The following is a 20,193-nucleotide window of genomic DNA, read 5'->3' as shown; positions in this document are numbered from 1 at the left end:
TTTCCATTACATCACGTTAATCAGAAAAACGGTAAATTACATCTGCGGAGGAACAAAATTCCGTTCCTCCCCACGTGGGGCTCGAACCCACGACCCTGGGATTAAGAGCCTTATGTTCTACCGACTGAGCTAGCCGCGCTGCCTCGGTGAGTATATGCCGGTTAGCACGTCACACAGTACTCGTTTGGGTTGATTGGTCCCATACAGAACCTCCCCATGTTGCCTAATGTTTTCCTAACGTCACACTCGTCACGTAGTTCACTTTTATTTCATAATCATTTCTGAGAGGTAACAGAATTGCATGACAACCTGCAGAGCTAGTTTCGTCAAAATTAACACACATACTTGATGTGACTCATAAGCCGAACGAGTTACTTTCCGACGTTATTTTAGATGTGCAAGTGCCAGTCAAAAACACGCGGCGACGGCAATATGCAAACCAATTCGCTAGTTAACACCGGTCTTGTTGTGCGTGTTTTAAGCTGAAGAGCATCTCCAAGCAGAAAATGGTCAACAGCAACATTCACACGGTTTCGTACTGCTCAAGTGCTACACTAAAACGGTATGTTTCTTTTTCAGATCTGGAAAAACACGACCGAGAGAGGAATCAAACACGCAATCTTCGGATACGAAGTCCGACGCCTTATCCATTAGGACACACGGTCACTGACAAACAAGTGGAACTTATATACGACTCATCTTAAAACGCTCACACCACTGAGGAGTTGTGTTTTCGTTCTACACAGACGCTGCCCCTTGCTCTTTCCCACCCATTTGATACATTCAGCCTGCTACGAGACCTACCAAATATAGACTCGGAAACTAAACCACACACTTTGTGCATTCGGAAATGTAAGGCAGGGCGTCCCTCGCCGCATTTGCTACGATGTCCATTTGCTACTTCTGCAGAAGTGGCGGCGGCGGCGGCGACGACGACGACGACGACGACGACGACGACGACGACGACGACGACGACGACAAACGCGGAAGGCTCTGAGATATGTGAGAAATACATCTATAAACTATATTTCAGACTGTCCCATCCCACCTTATGCTGTACCGCTTTGGCAAATGCTTTATCTGCGCCATTCGCCTTAATCACATCTGAGAGTAATTCTTAATAAAACGCCTCTCGCTAATTGTTAGTCATCCCAGATACTGTTTGCTATAAGGCCACGACGCGCAACTGGTATCCAAAATTCGTCTGCCTCCTGTGAGGATCGAACTCACGACCCCTGGTTTACTAGACCAGTGCTCTGCCACTGAGCTAAAGAGGCGCGGCCTAGCGGTTATTTTGCGTACTTCATCCTTACGGTCGTCTGGATCATCAGACTTCAGCTGACAACACTTCATATTACCGTCTAATATTTGCAGCTATGGCGACCCATTACTGCTTGCCTACACATCTGACACGTAAAGGAAGTGCTCTCCAAATAACATGTCTTTCACACATGTCTACAAAATCACCTTCACCTTCAAATACAGTTTCGTAGCGACTGACGGAGACGTAGGCAAAGTTTAAAGTTGCTATTTCCATTACATCACGTTAATCAGAAAAACGGTAAGTTACATCTGCAGAGGAACAAAATTCCGTTCCTCCCCACGTGGGGCTCGAACCCACGACCCTGGGATTAAGAGCCTTATGTTCTACCGACTGAGCTAGCCGCGCTGCCTCGGTGAGTATATGCAGGTTAGCACGTCACACAGTACTCGTTTGGGTTGATTGGTCCCATACAGAACCTCCCCATGTTGCCTAATGTTTTCCTAACGTCACACTCGTCACGTAGTTCACTTTTATTTCATAATCATTTCTGAGAGGTAACAGAATTGCATGACAACCTGCAGAGCTAGTTTCGTCAAAATTAACACACATACTTGATGTGACTCATAAGCCGAACGAGTTACTTTCCGACGTTATTTTAGATGTGCAAGTGCCAGTCAAAAACACGCGGCGACGGCAATATGCAAACCAATTCGCTAGTTAACACCGGTCTTGTTGTGCGTGTTTCAAGCTCAAGAGCATCTCCAACCAGAAAATGGTCAACAGCAACGTTCACACGGTTTCGTACTGCTCAAGTGCTACACTAAAACGGTATGTTCCTTTTTCAGATCTGGAAAAACACGACCGAGAGAGGAATCAAACACGCAATCTTCGGATACGAAGTCCGACGCCTTATCCATTAGGACACACGGTCACTGACAAACAAGTGGAACTTATATACGACTCATCTCAAAACGCTCACACCACTGAGGAGTTGTGTTTTCGTTCTACACAGACGCTGCCCCTTGCTCTTTCCCACCCATTTGATACATTCAACCTGCTACGAGACCTACCAAATATAGACTGGGAAACTAAACCACACACTTTGTGCATTCGGAAATGTAAGGCAGGGCGTCCCTCGCCGCATTTGCTACGATGTCCATTTGCTACTTCTGCAGAAGTGGCGGCGGCGGCGACGACGAAGACGACGACGACGACGACGACAACCGCGGAAGGCTCTGAGATATGTGAGAAATACATCTATAAAATATATTTCAGACTGTCCCATCCCACCTTATGCTGTACCGCTTTGGCAAATGCTTTATCTGCGCCATTCGCCTTAATCACATCTGAGAGTAATTCTTAATAAAACGCCTCTCGCTAATTGTTAGTCATCCCAGATACTGTTTGCTATAAGGCCACGACGCGCAACTGATATCCAAAATTCGTCTGCCTCCTGTGAGGATCGAACTCACGACCCCTGGTTTACTAGACCAGTGCTCTGCCACTGAGCTAAAGAGGCGCGGCCTAGCGGTACTTTTGCGTACTTCATCCTTACGGTCGTCTGGAACATCAGACTTCAGCTGACAACACTTCATATTACCGTCTAATATTTGCAGCTATGGCGACCCATTACTGCTTGCCTACACATCTGACACGTAAAGGAAGTGCTCTCCAAATAACACCACTTGCATTTCAGAACATGTCTTTCACACATGTCTACAAAATCACCTTCACCTTCAAATACAGTTTCGTAGCGACTGACGGAGACGTAGGCAAAGTTTAAAGTTGCTATTTCCATTACATCACGTTAATCAGAAAAACGGTAAGTTACATCTGCAGAGGAACAAAATTCCGTTCCTCCCCACGTGGGGCTCGAACCCACGACCCTGGGATTAAGAGCCTTATGTTCTACCGACTGAGCTAGCCGCGCTGCCTCGGTGAGTATATGCAGGTTAGCACGTCACACAGTACTCGTTTGGGTTGATTGGTCCCATACAGAACCTCCCCATGTTGCCTAATGTTTTCCTAACGTCACACTCGTCACGTAGTTCACTTTTATTTCATAATCATTTCTGAGAGGTAACAGAATTGCATGACAACCTGCAGAGCTAGTTTCGTCAAAATTAACACACATACTTGATGTGACTCATAAGCCGAACGAGTTACTTTCCGACGTTATTTTAGATGTGCAAGTGCCAGTCAAAAACACGCGGCGACGGCAATATGCAAACCAATTCGCTAGTTAACACCGGCCTTGTTGTGCGTGTTTTAAGCTGAAGAGCATCTCCAACCAGAAAATGGTCAACAGCAACATTCACACGGTTTCGTACTGCTCAAGTGCTACACTAAAACGGTATGTTTCTTTTTCAGATCTGGAAAAACACGACCGAGAGAGGAATCAAACACGCAATCTTCGGATACGAAATCCGACGCCTTGACCATTAGGCCACACGGTCACTGACAAACAAGTGGAACTTATATACGACTCATCTCGAAACGCTCACACCTCTGAGGAGTTGTGTTTTCGTTCTACACAGACGCTGCCCCTTGCTCTTTCCCACCCATTTGATACATTCAACCTGCTACGAGACCTACCAAATATAGACTGGGAAACTAAACCACACACTTTGTGCATTCGGAAATGTAAGGCAGGGCGTCCCTCGCCGCATTTGCTACGATGTCCATTTGCTACTTCTGCAGAAGTGGCGGCGGCGACGACGACAACCGCGGAAGGCTCTGAGATATGTGAGAAATACATCTATAAAATATATTTCAGACTGTCCCATCCCACCTTATGCTGTACCGCTTTGGCAAATGCTTTATCTACGCCATTCGCCTTAATCACATCTGAGAGTAATTCTTAATAAAACGCCTCTCGCTAATTGTTAGTCATCCCAAATACTGTTTGCTATAAGGCCACGACGCGCAACTGATATCCAAAATTCGTCTGCCTCCTGTGAGGATCGAACTCACGACCCCTGGTTTCCTAGACCAGTGCTCTGCCACTGAGCTAAAGAGGCGCGGCCTAGCGGTACTTTTGCGTACTTCATCCTTACGGTCGTCTGGATCATCAGACTTCAGCTGACAACACTTCATATTACCGTCTAATATTTGCACCTATGGCGACCCATTACTGCTTGCCTACACATCTGACACGTAAAGGAAGTGCTCTCCAAATAACACCACTTGCATTTCAGAACATGTCTTTCACACATGTCTACAAAATCACCTTCACCTTCAAATACAGTTTCGTAGCGACTGACGGAGACGTAGGCAAAGTTTAAAGTTGCTATTTCCATTACATCACGTTAATCAGAAAAACGGTAAGTTACATCTGCAGAGGAACAAAATTCCGTTCCTCCCCACGTGGGGCTCGAACCCACGACCCTGGGATTAAGAGCCTTATGTTCTACCGACTGAGCTAGCCGCGCTGAATCGGTGAGTATATGCCGGTTAGCACGTCACACAGTACTCGTTTGGGTTGATTGGTCCCATACAGAACCTCCCCATGTTGCCTAATGTTTTCCTAACGTCACACTCGTCACGTAGTTCACTTTTATTTCATAATCATTTCTGAGAGGTAACAGAATTGCATGACAACCTGCAGAGCTAGTTTCGTCAAAATTAACACACATACTTGATGTGACTCATAAGCCGAACGAGTTACTTCCCGACGTTATTTTAGATGTGCAAGTGCCAGTCAAAAACACGCGGCGACGGCAATATGCAAACCAATTCGCTAGTTAACACCGGTCTTGTTGTGCGTGTTTCAAGCTCAAGAGCATCTCCAAGCAGAATATGGTCAACAGCAACGTTCACACGGGTTCGTACTGCTCAAGTGCTGCACTAAAATGGTATGTTTCTTTTTCATATCTGGAAAAACACGACCCAGAGAGGAATCAAACACGCAATCTTCGGATACGAAGTCCGACGCCTTATCCATTAGGCCACACGGTCACTGACAAACAAGTGGAACTTATATACGACTCATCTCAAAACGCTCACACCACTGAGGAGTTGTGTTTTCGTTCTACACAGACGCTGCCCCTTGCTCTTTCCCACCCATTTGATACATTCAACCTGCTACGAGACCTACCAAATATAGACTGGGAAACTAAACCACACACTTTGTGCATTCGGAAATGTAAGGCAGGATGTCCCTCGCCGCATTTGCTACGATATCCATTTGCTACCTCTGCAGAAGTGGCGGCGGCGGCGGCGGCGACGGCGACGACGACGACGACGACGACGACGACGACGACAACCGCGGAAGGCTCTGAGATATGTGAGAAATACATCTATAAAATATATTTCAGACTGTCCCATCCCACCTTATACTGTACCGCTTTGGCAAATGCTTTATCTGCGCCATTCGCCTTAATCACATCTGAGAGTAATTCTTAATAAAACGCCTCTCGCTAATTGTTAGTCATCCCAGATACTGTTTGCTATAAGGCCACGACGCGCAACTGATATCCAAAATTCGTCTGCCTCCTGTGAGGATCGAACTCACGACCCCTGGTTTACTAGACCAGTGCTCCGCCACTGAGCTAAAGAGGCGCGGCCTAGCGGTACTTTTGCGTACTTCATCCTGACGGTCGTCTGGATCATCAGACTTCAGCTGACAACACTTCATATTACCGTCTAATATTTGCAGCTATGGCGACTCATTACTGCTTGCCTACACATCTGACACGTAAAGGAAGTGCTCTCCAAATAACACCACTTGCATTTCAGAACATGTCTTTCACACATGTCTACAAAATCACCTTCACCTTCAAATACAGTTTCGTAGCGACTGACGGAGACGTAGGCAAAGTTTAAAGTTGCTATTTCCATTACATCACGTTAATCAGAAAAACGGTAAGTTACATCTGCAGAGGAACAAAATTCCGTTCCTCCCCACGTGGGGCTCGAACCCACGACCCTGGGATTAAGAGCCTTATGTTCTACCGACTGAGCTAGCCGCGCTGAATCGGTGAGTATATGCCGGTTAGCACGTCAACACAGTACTCGTTTGGGTTGATTGGTCCCATACAGAACCTCCCCATGTTGCGTAATGTTTTCCTAACGTCACACTCGTCACGTAGTTCACTTTTATTTCATAATCATTTCTGAGAGGTAACAGAATTGCATGACAACCTGCAGAGCTAGTTTCGTCAAAATTAACACACATACTTGATGTGACTCATAAGCCGAACGAGTTACTTTCCGACGTTATTTTAGATGTGCAAGTGCCAGTCAAAAACACGCGGCGACGGCAATATGCAAACCAATTCGCTAGTTAACACCGGTCTTGTTGTGCGTGTTTCAAGCTCAAGAGCATCTCCAAGCAGAAAATGGTCAACAGCAACGTTCACACGGTTTCGTACTGCTCAAGTGCTGCACTAAAACGGTATGTTTCTTTTTCATATCTGGAAAAACACGACCGAGAGAGGAATCAAACACGCAATCTTCGGATACGAAGTCCGACGCCTTATCCATTAGGCCACACGGTCACTGACAAACAAGTGGAACTTATATACGACTCATCTCAAAACGCTCACACCAATGAGGAGTTGTGTTTTCGTTCTACACAGACGCTGCCCCTTGCTCTTTCCCACCCATTTGATACATTCAACCTGCTACGAGACCTACCAATTATAGACTGGGAAACTAAACCACACACTTTGTGCATTCGGAAATGTAAGGCAGGGCGTCCCTCGCCGCATTTGCTACGATGTCCATTTGCTACTTCTGCAGAAGTGGCGGCGGCAGCGACGACGACGACGACGACGACGACGACGACGACGACGACGACGACAACCGCGGAAGGCTCTGAGATATGTGAGAAATACATCTATAAAATATATTTCAGACTGTCCCATCCCACCTTATGCTATACCGCTTTGGCAAATGCTTTATCTGCGCCATTCGCCTTAATCACATCTGAGAGTAATTCTTAATAAAACGCCTCTCGCTAATTGTTAGTCATCCCAGATACTGTTTGCTATAAGGCCACGACGCGCAACTGATATCCAAAATTCGTCTGCCTCCTGTGAGGATCGAACTCACGACCCCTGGTTTACTAGACCAGTGCTCCGCCACTGAGCTAAAGAGGCGCGGCCTAGCGGTACTTTTGCGTACTTCATCCTTACGGTCTTCTGGATCATCAGACTTCAGCTGACAACACTTCATATTACCGTCTAATATTTGCAGCTATGGCGACCCATTACTGCTTGCCTACACATCTGACACGTAAAGGAAGTGCTCTCCAAATAACACCACTTGCATTTCAGAACATGTCTTTCACACATGTCTACAAAATCACCTTCACCTTCAAATACAGTTTCGTAGCGACTGACGGAGACGTAGGCAAAGTTTAAAGTTGCTATTTCCATTACATCACGTTAATCAGAAAAACGGTAAGTTACATCTGCAGAGGAACAAAATTCCGTTCCTCCCCACGTGGGGCTCGAACCCACGACCCTGGGATAAAGAGCCTTATGTTCTACCGACTGAGCTAGCCGCGCTGAATCGGTGAGTATATGCCGGTTAGCACGTCAACACAGTACTCGTTTGGGTTGATTGGTCCCATACAGAACCTCCCCATGTTGCCTAATGTTTTCCTAACGTCACACTCGTCACGTAGTTCACTTTTATTTCATAATCATTTCTGAGAGGTAACAGAATTGCATGACAACCTGCAGAGCTAGTTTCGTCAAAATTAACACACATACTTGATGTGACTCATAAGCCGAACGAGTTACTTTCCGACGTTATTTTAGATGTGCAAGTGCCAGTCAAAAACACGCGGCGACGGCAATATGCAAACCAATTCGCTAGTTAACACCGGTCTTGTTGTGCGTGTTTCAAGCTCAAGAGCATCTCCAAGCAGAAAATGGTCAACAGCAACGTTCACACGGGTTCGTACTGCTCAAGTGCTGCACTAAAATGGTATGTTTCTTTTTCATATCTGGAAAAACACGACCGAGAGAGGAATCAAACACGCAATCTTCGGATACGAAGTCCGACGCCTTATCCATTAGGCCACACGGTCACTGACAAACAAGTGGAACTTATATACGACTCATCTCAAAACGCTCACACCACTGAGGAGTTGTGTTTTCGTTCTACACAGACGCTGCCCCTTGCTCTTTCCCACCCATTTGATACATTCAACCTGCTACGAGACCTACCAAATATAGACTGGGAAACTAAACCACACACTTTGTGCATTCGGAAATGTAAGGCAGGGCGTCCCTCGCCGCATTTGCTACGATATCCATTTGCTACTTCTGCAGAAGTGGCGGCGGCGACGACGACGACGACGACGACGACGACGACGACGACAACCGCGGAAGGCTCTGAGATATGTGAGAAATACATCTATAAAATATATTTCAGACTGTCCCATCCCACCTTATGCTGTACCGCTTTGGCAAATGCTTTATCTGCGCCATTCGCCTTAATCACATCTGAAAGTAATTCTTAATAAAACGCCTCTCGCTAATTGTTAGTCATCCCAGATACTGTTTGCTATAAGGCCACGACGCGCAACTGATATCCAAAATTCGTCTGCCTCCTGTGAGGATCGAACTCACGACCCCTGGTTTACTAGACCAGTGCTCTGCCACTGAGCTAAAGAGGCGCGGCCTAGCGGTACTTCTGCGTACTTCATCCTTACGGTCGTCTGGATCATCAGACTTCAGCTGACAACACTTCATATTACCGTCTAATATTTGCAGCTATGGCGACCCATTACTGCTTGCCTACACATCTGACACGTAAAGGAAGTGCTCTCCAAATAACACCACTTGCATTTCAGAACATGTCTTTCACACATGTCTACAAAATCACCTTCACCTTCAAATACAGTTTCGTAGCGACTGACGGAGACGTAGGCAAAGTTTAAAGTTGCTATTTCCATTACATCACGTTAATCAGAAAAACGGTAAGTTACATCTGCAGAGGAACAAAATTCCGTTCCTCCCCACGTGGGCTCGAACCCACGACCCTGGGATTAAGAGCCTTATGTTCTACCGACAGAGCTAGCCGCGCTGAATCGGTGAGTATATGCCGGTTAGCACGTCAACACAGTACTCGTTTGGGTTGATTGGTCCCATACAGAACCTCCCCATGTTGCCTAATGTTTTCCTAACGTCACACTCGTCACGTAGTTCACTTTTATTTCATAATCATTTCTGAGAGGTAACAGAATTGCATGACAACCTGCAGAGCTAGTTTCGTCAAAATTAACACACATACTTGATGTGACTCATAAGCCGAACGAGTTACTTTCCGACGTTATTTTAGATGTGCAAGTGCCAGTCAAAAACACGCGGCGACGGCAATATGCAAACCAATTCGCTAGTTAACACCGGTCTTGTTGTGCGTGTTTCAAGCTCAAGAGCATCTCCAAGCAGAAAATGGTCAACAGCAACGTTCACACGGGTTCGTACTGCTCAAGTGCTGCACTAAAATGGTATGTTTCTTTTTCATATCTGGAAAAACACGACCCAGAGAGCAATCAAACACGCAATCTTCGGATACGAAGTCCGACGCCTTATCCATTAGGCCACACGGTCACTGACAAACAAGTGGAACTTATATACGACTCATCTCAAAACGCTCACACCACTGAGGAGTTGTGTTTTCGTTCTACACAGACGCTGCCCCTTGCTCTTTCCCACCCATTTGATACATTCAACCTGCTACGAGACCTACCAAATATAGACTGGGAAACTAAACCACACACTTTGTGCATTCGGAAATGTAAGGCAGGGCGTCCCTCGCCGCATTTGCTACGATATCCATTTGCTACTTCTGCAGAAGTGGCGGCGGCGACGACGACGACGACGACGACGACGACGACAACCGCGGAAGGCTCTGAGATATGTGAGAAATACATCTATAAAATATATTTCAGACTGTCCCATCCCACCTTATGCTGTACCGCTTTGGCAAATGCTTTATCTGCGCCATTCGCCTTAATCACATCTGAGAGTAATTCTTAATAAAACGCCTCTCGCTAATTGTTAGTCATCCCAGATACTGTTTGCTATAAGGCCACGACGCGCAACTGATATCCAAAATTCGTCTGCCTCCTGTGAGGATCGAACTCACGACCCCTGGTTTACTAGACCAGTGCTCTGCCACTGAGCTAAAGAGGCGCGGCCTAGCAGTACTTATGCGTACTTCATCCTTACGGTCGTCTGGATCATCAGACTTCAGCTGACAACACTTCATATTACCGTCTAATATTTGCAGCTATGGCGACCCATTACTGCTTGCCTACACATCTGACACGTAAAGGAAGTGCTCTCCAAATAACACCACTTGCATTTCAGAACATGTCTTTCACACATGTCTACAAAATCACCTTCACCTTCAAATACAGTTTCGTAGCGACTGACGGAGACGTAGGCAAAGTTTAAAGTTGCTATTTCCATTACATCACGTTAATCAGAAAAACGGTAAGTTACATCTGCAGAGGAACAAAATTCCGTTCCTCCCCACGTGGGGCTCGAACCCACGACCCTGGGATTAAGAGCCTTATGTTCTACCGACTGAGCTAGCCGCGCTGCCTCGGTGAGTATATGCCGGTTAGCACGTCACACAGTACTCGTTTGGGTTGATTGGTCCCATACAGAACCTCCCCATGTTGCCTAATGTTTTCCTAACGTCACACTCGTCACGTAGTTCACTTTTATTTCATAATCATTTCTGACAGGTAACAGAATTGCATGACAACCTGCAGAGCTAGTTTCGTCAAAATTAACACACATACTTGATGTGACTCATAAGCCGAACGAGTTACTTTCCGACGTTATTTTAGATGTGCAAGTGCCAGTCAAAAACACGCGGCGACGGCAATATGCAAACCAATTCGCTAGTTAACACCGGTCTTGTGCGTGTTTCAAGCTCAAGAGCATCTCCAAGCAGAAAATGGTCAACAGCAACGTTCACACGGTTTCGTACTGCTCAAGTGCTGCACTAAAACGGTATGCTTCTTTTTCAGATCTGGAAAAACACGACCGAGAGAGGAATCAAACACGCAATCTTCGGATACGAAGTCCGACGCCTTATCCATTAGGCCACACGGTCACTGACAAACAAGTGGAACTTATATACGACTCATCTCAAAACGCTCACACCACTGAGGAGTTGTGTTTTCGTTCTACACAGACGCTGCCCCTTGCTCTTTCCCACCCATTTGATACATTCAACCTGCTACGAGACCTACCAAATATAGACTGGGAAACTAAACCACACACTTTGTGCATTCGGAAATGTAAGGCAGGGCGTCCCTCGCCGCATTTGCTACGATATCCATTTGCTACTTCTGCAGAAGTGGCGGCGGCGGCGACGAAATACATCTATAAAATATATTTCAGACTGTCCCATCCCACCTTATGCTGTACCGCTTTGGCAAATGCTTTATCTGCGCCATTCGCCTTAATCACATCTGAGAGTAATTCTTAATAAAACGCCTCTCGCTAATTGTTAGTCATCCCAGATACTGTTTGCTATAAGGCCACGACGCGCAACTGATATCCAAAATTCGTCTGCCTCCTGTGAGGATCGAACTCACGACCCCTGGTTTACTAGACCAGTGCTCTGCCACTGAGCTAAAGAGGCGCGGCCTAGCGGTACTTTTGCGTACTTCATCCTTACGGTCGTCTGGATCATCAGACTTCAGCTGACAACACTTCATATTACCGTCTAATATTTGCAGCTATGGCGACCCATTACTGCTTGCCTACACATCTGACACGTAAAGGAAGTGCTCTCCAAATAACACCACTTGCATTTCAGAACATGTCTTTCACACATGTCTACAAAATCACCTTCACCTTCAAATACAGTTTCGTAGCGACTGACGGAGACGTAGGCAAAGTTTAAAGTTGCTATTTCCATTACATCACGTTAATCAGAAAAACGGTAAGTTACATATGCAGAGGAACAAAATTCCGTTCCTCCCCACGTGGGGCTCGAACCCACGACCCTGGGATTAAGAGCCTTATGTTCTACCGACTGAGCTAGCCGCGCTGCCTCGGTGAGTACATGCCGGTTAGCACGTCACACAGTACTCGTTTGGGTTGATTGGTCCGATACAGAACCTCCCCATGTTGCCTAATGTTTTCCTAACGTCACACTCGTCACGTAGTTCACTTTTATTTCATAATCATTTCTGAGAGGTAACAGAATTGCATGACAACCTGCAGAGCTAGTTTCGTCAAAATTAACACACATACTTGATGTGACTCATAAGCCGAACGAGTTACTTTCCGACGTTATTTTAGATGTGCAAGTGCCAGTCAAAAACACGCGGCGACGGCAATATGCAAACCAATTCGCTAGTTAACACCGGTCTTGTTGTGCGTGTTTCAAGCTCAAGAGCATCTCCAAGCAGAAAATGGTCAACAGCAACGTTCACACGGTTTCGTACTGCTCAAGTGCTGCACTAAAACGGTATGTTTCTTTTTCATATCTGGAAAAACACGACCGAGAGAGGAATCAAACACGCAATCTTCGGATACGAAGTCCGACGCCTTATCCATTAGGGCACACGGTCACTGACAAACAAGTGGAACTTATATACGACTCATCTCGAAACGCTCACACCTCTGAGGAGTTGTGTTTTCGTTCTACACAGACGCTGCCCCTTGCTCTTTCCCACCCATTTGATACATTCAACCTGCTACGAGACCTACCAAATATAGACTGGGAAACTAAACCACACACTTTGTGCATTCGGAAATGTAAGGCAGGGCGTCCCTCGCCGCATTTGCTACGATGTCCATTTGCTACTTCTGCAGAAGTGGCGGCGGCGACGACGACAACCGCGGAAGGCTCTGAGATATGTGAGAAATACATCTATAAAATATATTTCAGACTGTCCCATCCCACCTTATGCTGTACCGCTTTGGCAAATGCTTTATCTACGCCATTCGCCTTAATCACATCTGAGAGTAATTCTTAATAAAACGCCTCTCGCTAATTGTTAGTCATCCCAAATACTGTTTGCTATAAGGCCACGACGCGCAACTGATATCCAAAATTCGTCTGCCTCCTGTGAGGATCGAACTCACGACCCCTGGTTTCCTAGACCAGTGCTCTGCCACTGAGCTAAAGAGGCGCGGCCTAGCGGTACTTTTGCGTACTTCATCCTTACGGTCGTCTGGATCATCAGACTTCAGCTGACAACACTTCATATTACCGTCTAATATTTGCACCTATGGCGACCCATTACTGCTTGCCTACACATCTGACACGTAAAGGAAGTGCTCTCCAAATAACACCACTTGCATTTCAGAACATGTCTTTCACACATGTCTACAAAATCACCTTCACCTTCAAATACAGTTTCGTAGCGACTGACGGAGACGTAGGCAAAGTTTAAAGTTGCTATTTCCATTACATCACGTTAATCAGAAAAACGGTAAGTTACATCTGCAGAGGAACAAAATTCCGTTCCTCCCCACGTGGGGCTCGAACCCACGACCCTGGGATTAAGAGCCTTATGTTCTACCGACTGAGCTAGCCGCGCTGAATCGGTGAGTATATGCCGGTTAGCACGTCACACAGTACTCGTTTGGGTTGATTGGTCCCATACAGAACCTCCCCATGTTGCCTAATGTTTTCCTAACGTCACACTCGTCACGTAGTTCACTTTTATTTCATAATCATTTCTGAGAGGTAACAGAATTGCATGACAACCTGCAGAGCTAGTTTCGTCAAAATTAACACACATACTTGATGTGACTCATAAGCCGAACGAGTTACTTCCCGACGTTATTTTAGATGTGCAAGTGCCAGTCAAAAACACGCGGCGACGGCAATATGCAAACCAATTCGCTAGTTAACACCGGTCTTGTTGTGCGTGTTTCAAGCTCAAGAGCATCTCCAAGCAGAATATGGTCAACAGCAACGTTCACACGGGTTCGTACTGCTCAAGTGCTGCACTAAAATGGTATGTTTCTTTTTCATATCTGGAAAAACACGACCCAGAGAGGAATCAAACACGCAATCTTCGGATACGAAGTCCGACGCCTTATCCATTAGGCCACACGGTCACTGACAAACAAGTGGAACTTATATACGACTCATCTCAAAACGCTCACACCACTGAGGAGTTGTGTTTTCGTTCTACACAGACGCTGCCCCTTGCTCTTTCCCACCCATTTGATACATTCAACCTGCTACGAGACCTACCAAATATAGACTGGGAAACTAAACCACACACTTTGTGCATTCGGAAATGTAAGGCAGGATGTCCCTCGCCGCATTTGCTACGATATCCATTTGCTACCTCTGCAGAAGTGGCGGCGGCGGCGGCGGCGACGGCGACGACGACGACGACGACGACGACGACGACGACAACCGCGGAAGGCTCTGAGATATGTGAGAAATACATCTATAAAATATATTTCAGACTGTCCCATCCCACCTTATACTGTACCGCTTTGGCAAATGCTTTATCTGCGCCATTCGCCTTAATCACATCTGAGAGTAATTCTTAATAAAACGCCTCTCGCTAATTGTTAGTCATCCCAGATACTGTTTGCTATAAGGCCACGACGCGCAACTGATATCCAAAATTCGTCTGCCTCCTGTGAGGATCGAACTCACGACCCCTGGTTTACTAGACCAGTGCTCCGCCACTGAGCTAAAGAGGCGCGGGTTAGCGGTACTTTTGCGTACTTCATCCTGACGGTCGTCTGGATCATCAGACTTCAGCTGACAACACTTCATATTACCGTCTAATATTTGCAGCTATGGCGACTCATTACTGCTTGCCTACACATCTGACACGTAAAGGAAGTGCTCTCCAAATAACACCACTTGCATTTCAGAACATGTCTTTCACACATGTCTACAAAATCACCTTCACCTTCAAATACAGTTTCGTAGCGACTGACGGAGACGTAGGCAAAGTTTAAAGTTGCTATTTCCATTACATCACGTTAATCAGAAAAACGGTAAGTTACATCTGCAGAGGAACAAAATTCCGTTCCTCCCCACGTGGGGCTCGAACCCACGACCCTGGGATTAAGAGCCTTATGTTCTACCGACTGAGCTAGCCGCGCTGAATCGGTGAGTATATGCCGGTTAGCACGTCAACACAGTACTCGTTTGGGTTGATTGGTCCCATACAGAACCTCCCCATGTTGCGTAATGTTTTCCTAACGTCACACTCGTCACGTAGTTCACTTTTATTTCATAATCATTTCTGAGAGGTAACAGAATTGCATGACAACCTGCAGAGCTAGTTTCGTCAAAATTAACACACATACTTGATGTGACTCATAAGCCGAACGAGTTACTTTCCGACGTTATTTTAGATGTGCAAGTGCCAGTCAAAAACACGCGGCGACGGCAATATGCAAACCAATTCGCTAGTTAACACCGGTCTTGTTGTGCGTGTTTCAAGCTCAAGAGCATCTCCAAGCAGAAAATGGTCAACAGCAACGTTCACACGGTTTCGTACTGCTCAAGTGCTGCACTAAAACGGTATGTTTCTTTTTCATATCTGGAAAAACACGACCGAGAGAGGAATCAAACACGCAATCTTCGGATACGAAGTCCGACGCCTTATCCATTAGGCCACACGGTCACTGACAAACAAGTGGAACTTATATACGACTCATCTCAAAACGCTCACACCAATGAGGAGTTGTGTTTTCGTTCTACACAGACGCTGCCCCTTGCTCTTTCCCACCCATTTGATACATTCAACCTGCTACGAGACCTACCAATTATAGACTGGGAAACTAAACCACACACTTTGTGCATTCGGAAATGTAAGGCAGGGCGTCCCTCGCCGCATTTGCTACGATGTCCATTTGCTACTTCTGCAGAAGTGGCGGCGGCAGCGACGACGACGACGACGACGACGACGACGACGACAACCGCGGAAGGCTCTGAGATATGTGAGAAATACATCTATAAAATATATTTCAGACTGTCCCATCCCACCTTATGCTATACCGCTTTGGCAAATGCTTTATCTGCGCCATTCGCCTTAATCACATCTGAGAGTAATTCTTAATAAAACGCCTCTCGCTAATTGTTAGTCATCCCAGATACTGTTTGCTATAAGGCCACGACGCGCAACTGATATCCAAAATTCGTCTGCCTCCTGTGAGGATCGAACTCACGACCCCTGGTTTACTAGACCAGTGCTCCGCCACTGAGCTAAAGAGGCGCGGCCTAGCGGTACTTTTGCGTACTTCATCCTTACGGTCTTCTGGATCATCAGACTTCAGCTGACAACACTTCATATTACCGTCTAATATTTGCAGCTATGGCGACCCATTACTGCTTGCCTACACATCTGACACGTAAAGGAAGTGCTCTCCAAATAACACCACTTGCATTTCAGAACATGTCTTTCACACATGTCTACAAAATCACCTTCACCTTCAAATACAGTTTCGTAGCGACTGACGGAGACGTAGGCAAAGTTTAAAGTTGCTATTTCCATTACATCACGTTAATCAGAAAAACGGTAAGTTACATCTGCAGAGGAACAAAATTCCGTTCCTCCCCACGTGGGGCTCGAACCCACGACCCTGGGATAAAGAGCCTTATGTTCTACCGACTGAGCTAGCCGCGCTGAATCGGTGAGTATATGCCGGTTAGCACGTCAACACAGTACTCGTTTGGGTTGATTGGTCCCATACAGAACCTCCCCATGTTGCCTAATGTTTTCCTAACGTCACACTCGTCACGTAGTTCACTTTTATTTCATAATCATTTCTGAGAGGTAACAGAATTGCATGACAACCTGCAGAGCTAGTTTCGTCAAAATTAACACACATACTTGATGTGACTCATAAGCCGAACGAGTTACTTTCCGACGTTATTTTAGATGTGCAAGTGCCAGTCAAAAACACGCGGCGACGGCAATATGCAAACCAATTCGCTAGTTAACACCGGTCTTGTTGTGCGTGTTTCAAGCTCAAGAGCATCTCCAAGCAGAAAATGGTCAACAGCAACGTTCACACGGGTTCGTACTGCTCAAGTGCTGCACTAAAATGGTATGTTTCTTTTTCATATCTGGAAAAACACGACCGAGAGAGGAATCAAACACGCAATCTTCGGATACGAAGTCCGACGCCTTATCCATTAGGCCACACGGTCACTGACAAACAAGTGGAACTTATATACGACTCATCTCAAAACGCTCACACCACTGAGGAGTTGTGTTTTCGTTCTACACAGACGCTGCCCCTTGCTCTTTCCCACCCATTTGATACATTCAACCTGCTACGAGACCTACCAAATATAGACTGGGAAACTAAACCACACACTTTGTGCATTCGGAAATGTAAGGCAGGGCGTCCCTCGCCGCATTTGCTACGATATCCATTTGCTACTTCTGCAGAAGTGGCGGCGGCGACGACGACGACGACGACGACGACGACGACGACGACAACCGCGGAAGGCTCTGAGATATGTGAGAAATACATCTATAAAATATATTTCAGACTGTCCCATCCCACCTTATGCTGTACCGCTTTGGCAAATGCTTTATCTGCGCCATTCGCCTTAATCACATCTGAAAGTAATTCTTAATAAAACGCCTCTCGCTAATTGTTAGTCATCCCAGATACTGTTTGCTATAAGGCCACGACGCGCAACTGATATCCAAAATTCGTCTGCCTCCTGTGAGGATCGAACTCACGACCCCTGGTTTACTAGACCAGTGCTCTGCCACTGAGCTAAAGAGGCGCGGCCTAGCGGTACTTCTGCGTACTTCATCCTTACGGTCGTCTGGATCATCAGACTTCAGCTGACAACACTTCATATTACCGTCTAATATTTGCAGCTATGGCGACCCATTACTGCTTGCCTACACATCTGACACGTAAAGGAAGTGCTCTCCAAATAACACCACTTGCATTTCAGAACATGTCTTTCACACATGTCTACAAAATCACCTTCACCTTCAAATACAGTTTCGTAGCGACTGACGGAGACGTAGGCAAAGTTTAAAGTTGCTATTTCCATTACATCACGTTAATCAGAAAAACGGTAAGTTACATCTGCAGAGGAACAAAATTCCGTTCCTCCCCACGTGGGCTCGAACCCACGACCCTGGGATTAAGAGCCTTATGTTCTACCGACAGAGCTAGCCGCGCTGAATCGGTGAGTATATGCCGGTTAGCACGTCAACACAGTACTCGTTTGGGTTGATTGGTCCCATACAGAACCTCCCCATGTTGCCTAATGTTTTCCTAACGTCACACTCGTCACGTAGTTCACTTTTATTTCATAATCATTTCTGAGAGGTAACAGAATTGCATGACAACCTGCAGAGCTAGTTTCGTCAAAATTAACACACATACTTGATGTGACTCATAAGCCGAACGAGTTACTTTCCGACGTTATTTTAGATGTGCAAGTGCCAGTCAAAAACACGCGGCGACGGCAATATGCAAACCAATTCGCTAGTTAACACCGGTCTTGTTGTGCGTGTTTCAAGCTCAAGAGCATCTCCAAGCAGAAAATGGTCAACAGCAACGTTCACACGGGTTCGTACTGCTCAAGTGCTGCACTAAAATGGTATGTTTCTTTTTCATATCTGGAAAAACACGACCCAGAGAGCAATCAAACACGCAATCTTCGGATACGAAGTCCGACGCCTTATCCATTAGGCCACACGGTCACTGACAAACAAGTGGAACTTATATACGACTCATCTCAAAACGCTCACACCACTGAGGAGTTGTGTTTTCGTTCTACACAGACGCTGCCCCTTGCTCTTTCCCACCCATTTGATACATTCAACCTGCTACGAGACCTACCAAATATAGACTGGGAAACTAAACCACACACTTTGTGCATTCGGAAATGTAAGGCAGGGCGTCCCTCGCCGCATTTGCTACGATATCCATTTGCTACTTCTGCAGAAGTGGCGGCGGCGACGACGACGACGACGACGACGACGACGACAACCGCGGAAGGCTCTGAGATATGTGAGAAATACATCTATAAAATATATTTCAGACTGTCCCATCCCACCTTATGCTGTACCGCTTTGGCAAATGCTTTATCTGCGCCATTCGCCTTAATCACATCTGAGAGTAATTCTTAATAAAACGCCTCTCGCTAATTGTTAGTCATCCCAGATACTGTTTGCTATAAGGCCACGACGCGCAACTGATATCCAAAATTCGTCTGCCTCCTGTGAGGATCGAACTCACGACCCCTGGTTTACTAGACCAGTGCTCTGCCACTGAGCTAAAGAGGCGCGGCCTAGCAGTACTTATGCGTACTTCATCCTTACGGTCGTCTGGATCATCAGACTTCAGCTGACAACACTTCATATTACCGTCTAATATTTGCAGCTATGGCGACCCATTACTGCTTGCCTACACATCTGACACGTAAAGGAAGTGCTCTCCAAATAACACCACTTGCATTTCAGAACATGTCTTTCACACATGTCTACAAAATCACCTTCACCTTCAAATACAGTTTCGTAGCGACTGACGGAGACGTAGGCAAAGTTTAAAGTTGCTATTTCCATTACATCACGTTAATCAGAAAAACGGTAAGTTACATCTGCAGAGGAACAAAATTCCGTTCCTCCCCACGTGGGGCTCGAACCCACGACCCTGGGATTAAGAGCCTTATGTTCTACCGACTGAGCTAGCCGCGCTGCCTCGGTGAGTATATGCCGGTTAGCACGTCACACAGTACTCGTTTGGGTTGATTGGTCCCATACAGAACCTCCCCATGTTGCCTAATGTTTTCCTAACGTCACACTCGTCACGTAGTTCACTTTTATTTCATAATCATTTCTGACAGGTAACAGAATTGCATGACAACCTGCAGAGCTAGTTTCGTCAAAATTAACACACATACTTGATGTGACTCATAAGCCGAACGAGTTACTTTCCGACGTTATTTTAGATGTGCAAGTGCCAGTCAAAAAC

At 46.1% G+C, this 20,193-nt stretch overlaps 13 non-coding genes across 13 annotated transcripts; all 13 read right to left on the bottom strand.

Annotated features, from left to right (window-relative positions):
• Positions 1–1,205: 1,205 nt before the first annotated feature.
• Positions 1,206–1,277, bottom strand: Trnat-agu (transfer RNA threonine (anticodon AGU)). Its single transcript has one exon. It is a non-coding gene; the product is annotated as a tRNA-Thr (tRNA).
• A 1,434-nt stretch (positions 1,278–2,711) lies between these two features.
• Trnat-agu (transfer RNA threonine (anticodon AGU)) lies at positions 2,712–2,783 on the bottom strand. The gene has a single exon. It is a non-coding gene; the product is annotated as a tRNA-Thr (tRNA).
• Positions 2,784–4,212: 1,429 nt separating this feature from the next.
• On the bottom strand, positions 4,213–4,284 carry Trnap-agg (transfer RNA proline (anticodon AGG)). Its single transcript has one exon. It is a non-coding gene; the product is annotated as a tRNA-Pro (tRNA).
• Positions 4,285–5,752: 1,468 nt separating this feature from the next.
• Trnat-agu (transfer RNA threonine (anticodon AGU)) lies at positions 5,753–5,824 on the bottom strand. Its single transcript has one exon. It is a non-coding gene; the product is annotated as a tRNA-Thr (tRNA).
• Positions 5,825–7,293: 1,469 nt separating this feature from the next.
• On the bottom strand, positions 7,294–7,365 carry Trnat-agu (transfer RNA threonine (anticodon AGU)). The gene has a single exon. It is a non-coding gene; the product is annotated as a tRNA-Thr (tRNA).
• A 1,457-nt stretch (positions 7,366–8,822) lies between these two features.
• Trnat-agu (transfer RNA threonine (anticodon AGU)) lies at positions 8,823–8,894 on the bottom strand. Its single transcript has one exon. It is a non-coding gene; the product is annotated as a tRNA-Thr (tRNA).
• Positions 8,895–10,344: 1,450 nt separating this feature from the next.
• Trnat-agu (transfer RNA threonine (anticodon AGU)) lies at positions 10,345–10,416 on the bottom strand. Its single transcript has one exon. It is a non-coding gene; the product is annotated as a tRNA-Thr (tRNA).
• Positions 10,417–11,812: 1,396 nt separating this feature from the next.
• Trnat-agu (transfer RNA threonine (anticodon AGU)) lies at positions 11,813–11,884 on the bottom strand. The gene has a single exon. It is a non-coding gene; the product is annotated as a tRNA-Thr (tRNA).
• A 1,429-nt stretch (positions 11,885–13,313) lies between these two features.
• Positions 13,314–13,385, bottom strand: Trnap-agg (transfer RNA proline (anticodon AGG)). Its single transcript has one exon. It is a non-coding gene; the product is annotated as a tRNA-Pro (tRNA).
• Positions 13,386–14,853: 1,468 nt separating this feature from the next.
• Trnat-agu (transfer RNA threonine (anticodon AGU)) lies at positions 14,854–14,925 on the bottom strand. Its single transcript has one exon. It is a non-coding gene; the product is annotated as a tRNA-Thr (tRNA).
• A 1,457-nt stretch (positions 14,926–16,382) lies between these two features.
• Trnat-agu (transfer RNA threonine (anticodon AGU)) lies at positions 16,383–16,454 on the bottom strand. The gene has a single exon. It is a non-coding gene; the product is annotated as a tRNA-Thr (tRNA).
• Positions 16,455–17,911: 1,457 nt separating this feature from the next.
• Positions 17,912–17,983, bottom strand: Trnat-agu (transfer RNA threonine (anticodon AGU)). Its single transcript has one exon. It is a non-coding gene; the product is annotated as a tRNA-Thr (tRNA).
• A 1,450-nt stretch (positions 17,984–19,433) lies between these two features.
• Trnat-agu (transfer RNA threonine (anticodon AGU)) lies at positions 19,434–19,505 on the bottom strand. The gene has a single exon. It is a non-coding gene; the product is annotated as a tRNA-Thr (tRNA).
• Between the last annotated feature and the right edge of the window lie 688 nt (positions 19,506–20,193).

The sequence above is a fragment of the Schistocerca gregaria genome, chromosome 4 (genome assembly GCF_023897955.1).
Source record: "Schistocerca gregaria isolate iqSchGreg1 chromosome 4, iqSchGreg1.2, whole genome shotgun sequence".
Lineage (NCBI taxonomy): Eukaryota > Metazoa > Arthropoda > Insecta > Orthoptera > Acrididae > Schistocerca > Schistocerca gregaria.
This window is presented reverse-complemented; position numbering and strand designations above follow the sequence as displayed.